This window comes from Macaca thibetana, chromosome 11, assembly GCF_024542745.1.
Source record: "Macaca thibetana thibetana isolate TM-01 chromosome 11, ASM2454274v1, whole genome shotgun sequence".
Taxonomy (NCBI): domain Eukaryota; kingdom Metazoa; phylum Chordata; class Mammalia; order Primates; family Cercopithecidae; genus Macaca; species Macaca thibetana.
Genome location: NC_065588.1, coordinates 41,489,319 through 41,502,767, shown reverse-complemented (window position 1 = coordinate 41,502,767; position 13,449 = coordinate 41,489,319). Strand labels below are relative to the sequence as shown.

Here is a 13,449-nt window from a genome sequence, read left to right as displayed (position 1 = left end):
CAGGCATCAGACATTCACACATAATAACTATCATTTACTTAGCATGCAGGATGAGCTAAACATTCAGTAGGTCTTAGATACACGAAAACAGTCACTAAGGTATTTATGTGTGAAGGCTTTAGGTAAATAAAACATACCAGTGACCATCTGGGGAGAACAGATGCCTGCACAGGGCTGGGGAAGCCCAAGAAGAGACTCCTAAAGCAGCCTGGCTGGGAGGTGGAGGAGGTAGCCGCTGTTGGACATCAGCAACAACACCCCTTTTAAAATAAAGGCCTTAGCAACAGCCTCAGAAGCAAAAGTTTTTCTCTGACCTTCTCCTGCCCGCCTGTCTCTCAATTCCATTCTCCTCTGAGGCTGGCCACAGAAACTAGAAGGTGGGTCTAGAAGCCAGAATTCCTTTTGAGGGATTTTTTACAAAATTATACAGAAAGGTAGAGATAAAGAAATTCTGAGCCGGGCACGGTGGCTCAAGCCTGTAATCCCAGCACTTTGGGAGGCCGAGACGGGCGGATCACGAGGTCAGGAGATCGAGATCATCCTGGCTAAAACGGTGAAACCCCGTCTCTACTAAAAAAAAAATACAAAAAACTAGCTGGGCGTGAACCCGGGAGGCGGAGCTTGCAGTGAGCTGAGATCCGGCCACTGCACTCCAGCCTGGGCGACAGAGCGAGACTCTGTCTCAAAAAAAAAAAAAAAAAAAAAAAAAAAAAAAAAAAAAAAAAAATTCTGGCCAGAAGAATCTGGCCACAAAGTACTTACCTGTTCTCCATTGTTTGACTGTAGGTCATAAAATCCACATTCCAGAAAGTCTTACCCAGAAGGAAAGAATGCTGCTCAGAGAGGTCAAGCAGCATCTTGAGGCCCTGCTGGGTTTCCTCACTCTGCCTATTCACATTAGATCAGACCCTTTTATCCAATTGTGTTTCTACATGGCTGTCTATACTTTGTTGAATCTAAGCATAAAAATGGACAATTTCCCCTGTATCTTCGGGTCTTCATTCTGAAGGTTTCCATATCATCTAAAACCATGATCAAATAAATTTGTATGCCTTTTCTCCTATTAATCTGCCTCTTGTCAGTAATTTTCAGCAAACCTTCAGAAAGCCAAGGGGAAGTTTTCCTTCGGCCTTGACACCCCTAAACCACGTCCTGACAGATGCATAAGAGGAAGTAAGAGACAATCTAAAAGGTTGTTGTGATAGGAAAACCCAGCCTGGAATAACAGTGATGGTGGGAGTGGGGACAAACAGAAATAGATGGATTCCAGTGACATTAAGGTATTAGAATCAACAGGCCCTGCAGGCTGATTGGAAAGGAAGATGAGAAACGCTTAGACTGTAAGTCCTGTCTGACTTTACCAGCTGGGTTCACTAAGTAAGAAGGGCCTTTTAAATCTAACTCTTCCTTCAGTAGTTTCAGTAGGAAATCTTAGCTCCCATTATATAGACAGAGTAGAAAAAATAGATGCTATTACATGGAAACATTATATAACTGAATCAACCAAATTATATTTATTCCTTCAACCAATACATGTTTGTGGCACTCTTGCTAAACACGTTAGCAATGGGCAAGCTCTGGAAATATAGCAGTAACTGAGGACCTTGCCTTTCCCCACTCTGTCCTATCTACCCACTCCTCTTCATGGGAGAGGTGGCGTATCCCCTCTGATCATAGCCCAAAGCCTCCTCCTAAGCCATGGCTCCCATTCCCACAAGACTTCTTGCTATAGATTACGCAGCACTTTTTACTGTGACTTCAACTTATGTTTCATTTTCACCTTTGTCAACATTTTTCATGTTCAGATTTACTCCATCTTAAAAAAGTAAAAAGCCCCTCCTTAGGAAATGTAGCACTGTCAAAATGTTAAATGTGCCTACAATTTGACCTTGCAAATTCTACTTAATTCCCGTACACATTTGGAAAGATATAAATATGCATAAGCACATTAAGATGTTGAGTGTAACATTATGAGAGACACCAAAATTTCTAAGTAAAACTAAAATATCCAGACAACACTACAGCACAATAGAATAGTATGTGTTTACTTTAGGGAGTAACATGTCTATAATGTACAGAACAAAAACACAAACTTTGGCAGACTACATAGCAATAAAGCCAATTTTTGTAATGTAAGTGTGTATGAGAGAGCGAGTGATAGCACATGTACAGAAAAATCTTGAAGGATACACCTCAAACTATTAACAGTGGCTATATATGAGAGAATGCAAATATGGAGATGATTCTCAGTTGTACTTTTTAATGTTTAGAACGTTTATAACGACTCATCGTAAAATATATTGCTTTGTAATCAGAATAAAACAATAAAGATAAAAGGTTATCAAAAAAGTTAAAACAACCTTAATCAGCCTTTCCACTGCACCTATTGCATTATAACATAGTCCTTACTACTACTGGTAAGAGTCAAAGTACGCTGGCACTCCTCTACTATGGACTCAGCCTCCATCAGTCACCAGCCGGCTCTAAGGTCCATAGTGACTTGCATGCTGCTGTTAAACCTAATGCCTGCTTTACATTTTTGCCTTACTTGACATCTCAATGAGCTTTGACATGGCTGTCCATGACTTCTTTTCAAAGACTCTCTCCTCTTGGTTTCATTCTCTTAGAGGGTCTTCCATTTCTCTGATTTCCTCCATTGGTGCCTCCTCCCTGACTGTGCCCTGACTTCTGAAACTATGCAGGGTTCCATCCAAGCCCTGCTCCTCTTTAATTTGTCTGCTGGCAACTGTTAACACATGCAGACTAAAGGTTCCAAATGCATTGCTCTATTTCAGCCATCTCTTCTGAGCCACAGATGCATGTATCCAACTGCCTATGCAACATCTTCTCTTGGAAATGTCCCAGGCATCTTAGACTCTGTATTCACACAGGACTTATGCTTCCCCCTCAACCACAAACACAATCAAAGCTGTTCTTCAGTATTTCCTGTCTGCATAAATGGCACTCCCTCTTATTTGGATGGTCAAGCCATCCTTGACTAGCCTCCCTTCATCCTTGACTAGCCTCCCTTCTGCATCCCCCATAGCCAAACATTCACTCTCCTATGGTGCTGAAGAGTTCTTGACTGTCTTCCTCTCTTCATCTCATCCTGCCAAGCTCCTCTCATCTGTTATTGAGACTGTTGCACCAACCTCCTGACCGCCCACCTGCCAGCAACTTTCATCCCCTTTTAATCACTTACCTTTTCAGCAGCCAAAGTAACCTTTGAAAATAAAATTCTGACCCAGTACTTTAATGCTTTAAATACTTTAATAGCTTCCCATTAGGAAACCACTTTCAAATTTAAGATAACAAACAGATGTTATTTCTGTAATGGGGAATGATATGGTTTGGCTGTTTGTCTCCTTCAAATCTCATGTCGAAATGTAATCCCGAATGTTGGATGCAGCATCTAGTGGGAGGTAATGGATCATGGGGGTAGATCTCTCATGAATGGCTTAGCACCATCCCCATGCTTATGAGCTCTTGCTCAGTTCACATGAGATCTGGCTGTTTTAAAAGAGTGTGGTATTCTCCTCTCTTGCTCCTCCCTTTTGCTATGTGACACGCTGCCTCCCCTTCCGCCATGATTGTAAGATCCCTGAGGCCCTCCTAGAAGCTGATGCCAACAGTGCACTTCCTGTATAGCCTGCAGAACTGTCAGCCAAAATAACCTTATTTTCTTTATAAATTACCCAGTCAGAGGTATTCCTTTATAGCAACACAAAAATGGAATAACATGGGAAAAAATAAGATAAGACCAATGATTTTTAAAGAAGACTGGTTAAAAAGAGACTACAAGCATCATGAGAACAGGAGCTGTACCTATTTAGTCTGCTGTAGAACCTCAGTGGTTAGCCAGACTCTTTGCACACAGTTGACCCTAATACATATTTACTGAATGAATAAATACGGTAGGGTTGAGGAAGGTATATTTTTGTTCATCTTTTGGGCCTTGTTTTATAAGATTAAACTTGTATTCATATTACCTATTCACTCACACATACACATACACACATGTTAATGGAAAAGAGTGAAAGAAAAACACAGGAGGATCACTGATGGAGAGAGGCATAGGTGAAGGCATTAACATTTATCAGAAAGATGACAGATGGGAGAAGCAAAGATGAATGTAAACATGCGTTTATATATGCATTACATATAAAATATAATACATATATTTGTTATATTATATATATAAAACACATATATAATACAACTTACACGCACACAATGTATATGTACTTTTGGAGGGAGGGAGATAAAAGACGTTGAGGCAGTAGCCCCTGCAGGTTTCCTTTCCTTTCTGATTTAAGAAAATGATCTACTGAGAGGCCAAGAGGGTGTGGAGTAGAGGAAGGCAGTGAGAGCCTGAAACAGTTTCTACGATTGATAGGACAGCATCCGCTGACTCGGTGTGCCAGGCTCAGTTTCCATTCTGCTGGGTTTTTCTTCTGAGCTCTGTAAATATTCAAGACTCCAATTTTCTTTTTGGCTTTCTGTCCCTAAGGCAATGGTTTCCCAGAATCAGTGCAAGAATCAAATGTATAACAATAACTGGGGGAACTACGCAAAATGATTCCTACACCTTGACTGATGGAGATTCGGTGCTGGAATTGGTGAGGGGTTGGGTCCCATGTATGCGGCAATTTGTGAAGCACTGCCCTTTGGTCTGTAGGCCACAGGGTCACTGACCTCACAACCACATTTTCTCCTCAGTCATTGTACTGACCACAGCTGAGCACACTGGGTTAGTGATCACACTCGTCACTCAAAGTCATGGTGACAAGCCATGTCTACTTTGTCTTTCCATCCAGCTGAGAAGCAGCAACTTAGAAAAGAGAAAAAAATATACAGAGATGGGCGTATTATCTCTTCAAACATGGCTTTGATGGAAAGGACACATTTCCTGAAGGGTGCTCCCAGGATGGCCATTCCCTGCCAGAGGGCAAAAGGGGAAAAAATAGACCTCTTTCTCTATTAATCTTTCCTGTTCTTCTGTTCAAAACTAACATTTTATCTGGCTATTGAGAACATGAATCCAAGTGTGCTTTGGAGCTGAACTCTTATCAGCTGAAAATAGCCCAGAGGAAAAAAATTCACAATTTTTAACCTTTTAACAGCTCTTGTTCAGGAAATGTGGGTTGCAATTTTACTTGACTTTGAAAATGTCGGAATTACTGAGACTGACTAAAAAAATACAAGGAGAAACTTAACTTCACATTTCTTCAATTGGCTGCCACAACTCTGTTTCCTATTCTGGTGTGCAGTTACACGCAATTATCTCAGCCCCTTGGAAATAAATCTATGGGTAAAAAGAGATCTTAAAATCATTTTTCAATTCCCTAGTCTTATAGAACGGAAATAATGACAAGGCAGGATGCCCAGGATTAAAGAGTCTGCAGCAAATCTGGGAATGGAACCCAAGTGTCCTAACCACTGATCCAGGGGCTTTCCACGTACTCGCCCCACAATGTAACAAATGAATTACGGTGAAATGGGGACTCACAGATCACACGGATATTTGTTTCACAAGTGTGATCAAATGCCTTGTAAGCAATTAAAAACTCATGTCGGTGAAACTTTATTTAAAGATGGAAGATTGAATATATGCATTTAGCTCTGTCCCCTCCTCAAGTACTACCAGAACATAAACCAATAAAGACAAAGAAAAAAGAGGAGGAGAGACAGTAACACAGTTTTGGGAGACATTGTGTTAGGCAAGCGGCAACTGACTTAGCCAACTGGAGAAAGCTCAGTACTAAAATAGGAAAGCCTCAAAGCAATTTCATTTAAATTATCAGCCCTCAAGAGGCTGGCAGCACAGGCTCCTCTGAAAGTGGGACTGAAGGTAGGGCAGGAAAATGGTCAAAAGTCTGTTTATTAAGGAGTTTATTAAAAGTCTGTTTATAAAAGTCTGTTTATTAAAAGTCTGTTTCTTAAGGGCTGAAGGTAGGGCAGGAGAATGGTCAAAAGTCCGTTTATCAAGATTCCCTTCCTCATGGCTTGAAGACAAGTGGTTGCCTCCCAACCCCATCCTACCCAGGAAAAGACCTGAAATGTATTCTCTGGAAAGAGTGAACAGAGGCTCTTCAGACAGGAGGATACCAGGCACGGTTAAGGATGGGGATCCCATACTGAAAAGACGGATTACACAAACGATTACTGCTGAATGTTGAGACTCCCAGACTTCTACTTAGCTTTCTGACTGGTTATATATTTTCTCTTGGTCTGATTAACTTGGGGGTGGGTGGGCGGGTGGAGGGATGGCCTAAAATTACTAACGGAGTTTCCTAAACAGCCAGACATGTCACCCTAAAGTGAAGTGCATAATTGCCAAATGCCATCCACTACTACAGAACTTCCAGCTATCTTTCTAGATAGCTACTCAAAAATCAGAAGGGACAAGACTTTCCAGACACTAAGAGGGCATCTAACAGAGAAACAGCAAAGCAACTTGGTGAAGAGGGAAAAATCACATGAAAAAGAAGCTTAAAACAAACAACAAAAACCTCCTGCATCATCAGAGATCTGAGAAAAGTGCATACATGAAATAAGGACAAGATGTTACCAGCGAGAGAGAGGGAGAAAGAGAAAAATAGTCAAAGAGTAAAAAAAGAGCTTTTGGAAATTAAAATGATGGCAGAAATTGAAAACTCAACAGAAGGCTTGAAAGATAAAATTCAGGAAATGTTCAATAAAGTTAAGCAAAAAGAGGTGAAAATAGGAAACATGGAAAATTGGAGAACCAATTCAGGGTAGTCAATATCCAAATAACAGATGTATTCATGGATTAGAGAAAATGGAAGGCACATAACTGTCAAAGAAATTTCCCCAAATTGAAAAGGATTAGGAATTAAAGAACACCTTTCTCCCACAACTGAAAACAAACTGAAGGACACTTTTTTCCCTAAATAAGTGGAGTTGGGGGCTGGGCACGGTGGCTCACACCTGTAATTCCAGCATTCTGGGGGCTAAGTGGGGAGGATCACTTATGGCCTAGAGTTCCAGACCGGCCTGGGCAACAAAGAGACCCTCTCTCTACAAAAAAATTTAAAAATTAGCCAGGTGTGGTGCATGCATATAGTCTTAGCTACAAGGTGGAGGGTGGTTTGAGTGGGAAGGATAGCTTGAGCCAGGAGTTTGAGGATGGAATGAGCTATGATTGTGCCGCCTACTCCAACCTGGGCAACAGAGCGAGACCCTATCTCTAAAAAATACATATAATAATTTTTTTTTTATTTTAAAACAATGAATTGGGTGGGGCTTGCCATAGTGAAAGGGTCTACTGAGTTTCCACTATACTAATCATTATGGAATTTCTAACTACTGAGTTCAAAGAAAAAAATTCCACAAAATTTCAGAGTGGAAAAGTTTTTCATACAAAGAATCATAAGTCAGAATAGCAGGAACTTTTCAAGAACAACTATTGAAAGTAGAAGGCTTCAAAATTCTGAGAGCAGATAATTTCCACCTTTGAATTATATACTTAGTCAAGCTATCAACTGAAAGCCAGAGAAAAATACAAGCATTGTCAGACCTGCAAGTTTCAAAAAAAATTACCTGCCTTTAACCCTTTCTACGTAAGACACTGGAAAATGTGCTCCACCAAAATAAAAGAGTAAACCAACAAAAATAAGACACAAATGTAGGGCTCCAATACAAGAGAGGCAAAAAGAATCCTCAGAATGGTGGTGAAAAGGAATCCCTTGCTTGGCCAAGGTCTAAAGACCAACCTGGGCAGGGTGGAGGAGATCAGAAGGCTGTGGGAGGAATCTGCCCCAAAGGATGAATTTGACAGGATTCCATGCATGACTGATTACATTGAGAGGAGATTTACAATTGGGTAAAAGTGTGAGGTTGAATTATTCATAACTATATGAAAAACTAATAAAATCAATATCTGCTGTATAGTCTCCAGAGGAAAAGTAATCAAACTATATTATATAGCTCATCTGTGAAAAAGTATTACATAGTTATAATAAACACTGCATATTGATCTTACCAAAATTATAACACAATACAATTGAGGGAATGGGGTTGGGAAAGTTTGTAAGAGAAGGGAAGGGGGCTGCAGTAGGTGAAAAAGAGCTAAATACTTCTGCACCAATATATAATGCCTAAAACTGAAAAACAGATAAATTATAATTTAAGTATGTTAACTAGAGATATAGAGGTAATTACTAAAAGAATCAGCTACAGTTAAAAGTCCTGGCCTCTGGGGAACAGAGAACACAAAAGGAGATGCAGCTGGTTTTCATAACAAAACCTGCAACATTATTTAATTTTCAAGTTATGTAAACATTCTAACTATGCAAAACTTTGACAAAAATAAAAACTTTTTTTTTTTTTTTGCCCTTAAAAAAGGCGGGGAGCTCATGGCATGAACACATATAAACATAAGAATCACTGTTCTGGCACCTACTGTATGCCAGGCACGTGCTAGATGCAGATTAAAAAAAAAACAAAAAACAAAAAAAAAACCAAAAAATCAAAACAAAACAAAAAAACAGAAAATGTCCCTTTTTAGGAAGCTTATATTCCACAATGAAAACTAAATATAAGTACTTTTAAAATAACTGACTCTGCTTGGAGATATGAAGGAAATAAACAAGTTGATATAGCAGAGATTAAGAGATGGAAGTATTTCGGGTAGGGTGGGTCAGAGGAGCCTCCCTGAGGGGTGATATTTGAGACCCGAAGTATGAGAAGGAGTTGGCTATGCAGGGCTAAAAAAAGAGCATGCAAGGAAAAAGAAAAAGCAAGACAATGGTTCTGAAGCAGAAAGTATCCTGGTGTGCGCCAAGATATGATCAAAGATCAGTGTGACTGCAGGGCGGTGAAGACAGGAGAGGCTGGGGAACAAGTGAGGCTGACCAGGAGGCAGGAGCCATCATACCATGCACTGACAGGTAAACAATGGGATGGCACCACAGCATCACAGAGCATACTTCTGTGGCAGGAGTGGAAACAACAGACCCAGTCATTAGACTAATGTTGAAGTCCAGGTGATGAAGTTGGCCTAAGATGACAGTAGTAGAGACAGAGAAGATATTCAAAATCATTTTGAAGGCAGAAGTACTGGCAGGAGAGGAAGAACAATAGAAGAGAAACCAAGGATGATATGCAGGTTTCTGACTTTGTAAATTGAAGGATGGTGGTACCATTTACTGAGATGGTGAAGACACAGAGTGGAGAGGCAGGATGGGGTAGATGGGACATGGAAGCAAATCAAGAGTTCCTCCCTGAACATGAGACTCCATCCAGGAGTGCTGTCAAGGAGGGAGGAGGGTACGGTGTCTAGAACTCAGAAGAGCTCAGTGTTGGAGATATATACCTTGGAGAGTCAACAAATTAATGGTATTTAAAGCCCCTGGAATAGATGAGCATGTAGACAGAAGAGGTATTGCTTAAACCACAGCATGAAGAATTCTCAACATTCCCAGGTGGCCAAGTAATGAAAGAAATGCCAGTAAAGGATCAAGAAATGGCCAGTAGCGAAAGGGGAAGGCCAAGTTAGAAGGTAATTTCAAGAAGGCAATAGAAAACTGCTTAAAGCCACTCAGAGATCCAGTAAGATAGAAATGTATCTATTGGAAGCAGCAACACACAGATCTTGAATGACTCTGCCAAAATCAATTTCAGAAGAGTGATGGGAAAAGACACCACACTGTAACAGATTGAAAAATAAATGAGTAATGAAGAGGCTGTAGTACATGTAGGCAACATTTCAGAAGTTTCGCTTTAAAAGGAGACAGAGGCTGGGAATGGTGGCTCATGCCTGTAATCCCAGTACTTTGGGAGGCCGAGGCGGGTGGATCACAAGGTCAGGAGTTCAAGACCAGCCTGGCCAATGTGGTGAAACTCCATCTCTACTAAAAACACAAAAAGTAGCCAGTCATGGGGGTGGGCGCCTGTAATCCCAGCTACTGGGAGGCCTAGGCAGGGAACTGCTTGAACTCAGGAGTCAGAAGCTGCAGTGAGCCGAGATGGCGCCACTGTACCCCAGCCTGGGTGACAGAGCAAGACTCTGTCTCCACACACACAAAAAAAAAAAAAAAAAAAAAAAGAAAGAAAAAAAAGAAAAAATTAAAAAAAAATAAAAATAAAGGAGACAGAGAAACAGGCTAAGAGATGGAGAGGGATCTAAAGGTCTAGAGAAAGGTGTTTGATTCTTTAGTACTTTTAACACAGGGATTCCAGAGTATTAATTTACTAACTCCTTCAGTTGTACAACTTAACAAGCACCAGATCAGTGTCCTTACAGAGCTTACAATCTATTGGGATAGAGACAACAAACAAATATACTAATTTCAGGTGGAGATAAATGTTTTGAAGACAAAGCAGGTTAAGAGGATACAGAGTAACAGTGACATTTTAGATAGATAAGTCAGGGGTGACAGCTCTGAGTAGGTGACATTCAAGTGAGAACTGAATGAAGTACAGCAGCAGGCATCCTAGATGAGAAAGGAGTTAGGAGGTGAGAGAGGGTGGAGAGGACGATGAGAACAGTGGCCAGGCAAGGGGTGACATGTCAAGGGACAGGTGTGGCTAGAGCACAGTAAGAGACAGGCAGAGCAGGAAGAGAAGAGGATGGAGAGGTAGTAGAGACTTTACAGTACATGGTCAAGAGTTTGGATTTTATACTGTTTGTAGAGAAGCCACTACAGACAGTACAAAAGTGTAAAAGAGAAGGATCATTGTGACTGTTCTGTGAACTCAGACCAAGAGGTGCATGAATGGTGGCAGGAAGCGACTACAGGAGGCCTTGCGAAACTTAGTAGTGGCCTGGGCTCAGATTTAGGTGTGGGAGCAGGGGATTATGGGTGCTTGAATTTGAGAATATGAGGTGTCACAGAAAGAGAGGAATCAAGGCTGACTTCAGCTTTGGGGCCTGAGTGACTAGGTGGTATCACTGCAGAGGTTACAACAATGGAGGAAGTATAGGCTCATGAAACAAATCAAGAATTTGGTTTTGGAAATGTTAAGTTCAACTCATCTACTAAACAACTAAGTGAAGAAGTAAAGCAGACAGCTGTAAAGCAAGGGAGAGGTAGGGAGTATACATAAGTATGTGGAAGTCATCCACATACAGATGTCATTCAGGACCTTGCAAATGAATGAGATCACCTATGGAGTGGAGACCAGAAAGAGGGTCAGAGCACTAAGCCCTGGGTGCTCCAAAGTTTAGGGGCAAGAAGAGAAGGATCCAGCAGGAGAGACTGGGAAAGAACAAATGAGCAGTGAGCAGAATCAAGATAAAGTAGCATCACGAAACCAAATAAAAAAAGAATTTCAGGAAGCAGGGATGGTCAGCTGTGCCCCGTGCTGCTGAGATAAGCATGAGCTCCAAGAGAAATTCTGGGAGACTCTGTGACTCATGATGAATGAACAATGCTCTGTGATAACATTCCTTACCCATAAGTGTATTCAGACCACTTAGTCACCCTCAGTTCATTTAGAACACTATGCCTCTGTTTCCAAGGAAGCCTCACCCCATGGCAAGCCTCTTTCAGGATTCTCCCAGGAAGCAACAGAAGAGATCCCTGTGCCTGTGAAATAGAAATGGCTCTAATGGGGAGGCATAAATAGGAAGCAGACCAATGCTCACAGCAAAGAACCCAATTTGTTGGGGCAGAATAGAACCATTCTATAAATTCCTACATTTTTCTGACTCACAGCATGTAAGAGGAAAATCAACAGCAATAAAGTTATTATAACTCCCATTCTACCGATGAGGAAACTAAGGCACGAAGAGGTTAAGTGACTTGCCCAAAATCACACAGCTAGTAGGTAGGAAAGCCAAGATTCTCAAACCTAGGAATCAAAGGAAAAGAGCAAATTGTTAACTATTTTGCTTGGCTGCCTTCCCCAAATCAAATGTGTAGTTTCTGGGAGTCAGATCACAAAATTCTATCTGACACTATGACTTCTGATCAAAATTGGCCATCCTTTCTTCCATTTTAAAATATTTAATTGACAAAGATTGAATATATTCAAGGTGTACAATGTGATTTGATATACACTGTGTAACAATTACCACAATCAAATTAACACACCGCATCACCATTTATACTGTACATTAGATCCCCAGAACTTAGTCATCTTTAACTTAAACTCTCTACCCTTTGACCAACATCTCCCATTTCCCACAACTCCCCGGCAATCACTGTTCTTTTTTTTTTTTTTTTTTGAGACGGAGTCTTGCTCTGTCACTCAGGCTGGAGTGCAGTGGTGCGATCTTGGCTCACTGCAAGCTCTGCCTTCCGGGTTCACACCATTCTCCTGCTTCAGCCTCCCAAGTAGCTGGGACTACAGGTGCCCGCCACCACACCCAGGTAATTTTTTTGTATTTTTAGTAGAGACAGGGTTTCACCGTGTTAGCCAGGATGGTCTCGATCTCCTGACCTAGTGATCCGCCCGCCTCAGCCTCCCAAAGTGCTGGGATTACAGGCGTGAGCCACGGCGCCCGGCCAATCACTGTTCTACTCTCTGCTTTTATGACCTTTTTAGATTTCACATGTAAGTGAGATCAAACAGTATTTTTCTTTCTATGTCTGGCTTATTTCACTTAGCATAACGTCCCCCAGGTTCATCCATGTTGTCACAAATGGCAGGATTTCCTTCTTTTTTATGGCTGAATAACATTCTGCTGTATATATGCACCAAAATTTCTTTATCCATTCATCCATCAATGGATACTTAGGCTGTTTCCATATCTTGGCTATTGTGAATAATGCTGCAACGAACACAAAAGTGTGAATGTCTCTTCAAGATACTAAGATCATTCCCTTTGGGTATATACTCAGAAGTGGGACTGCAGGATTATGTGGTAGTTCTATTTTTGATTTTTTGTTTTTAGAATTGTCATACTGTTTTCCATAATGTCTGTGCGATTTATATTCCCAACGGTTTACAATGATTCCCTTTTTTCCATACCATTGCCAACACTTTTTCTCATCGACTTATTGGTGTTTATTAAGAACTCTAAGGGAAGCTAAGGCCAGTCCTCTTCCACCAGCATGGTAAACGTTCATAGTTAATAATGTTTCTTCTGGAGAATTCTCTACTTTTATGACATGAGAGGCCACATTCAGTGGAGGCCACATTCAAGGACATCAGACACACTTGGATTTAAATTTTGGCTCCTCTCTCTAGTGAATGGGTAAATGTAAAAATCTGGTGAGAAAAAATCCTAATTTGCAGGGTAGTTATAAAAGTCTGTGACAGGACATAGATGAAACACTGAAAATGGAGTCTTACATATTTAAAAAACCCTTTTTTCTCTCCTGCCCCTTCTCTTCCAGAATGCACTGCTGAGCCTCTGAAGTTAGTGTAATAGAAGTTGGTTACTCATTAATAGTTTTTGTTAAACTTTTCACCTACATAGCAGCAAAAAAAAAAAAAAGAAAAGAAAAAAACCCAAAAAGGTGGTTCTTCAAATCTTCA

At 40.8% G+C, this 13,449-nt stretch overlaps 1 protein-coding gene across 3 annotated transcripts in view; it reads right to left on the bottom strand.

Annotated features, from left to right (window-relative positions):
- The window catches only part of ANO6 (anoctamin 6), a 212,810-nt gene that overhangs the window by 140,987 nt on the left and 58,374 nt on the right, over positions 1 to 13,449 (bottom strand). The window lies entirely within an intron of this gene.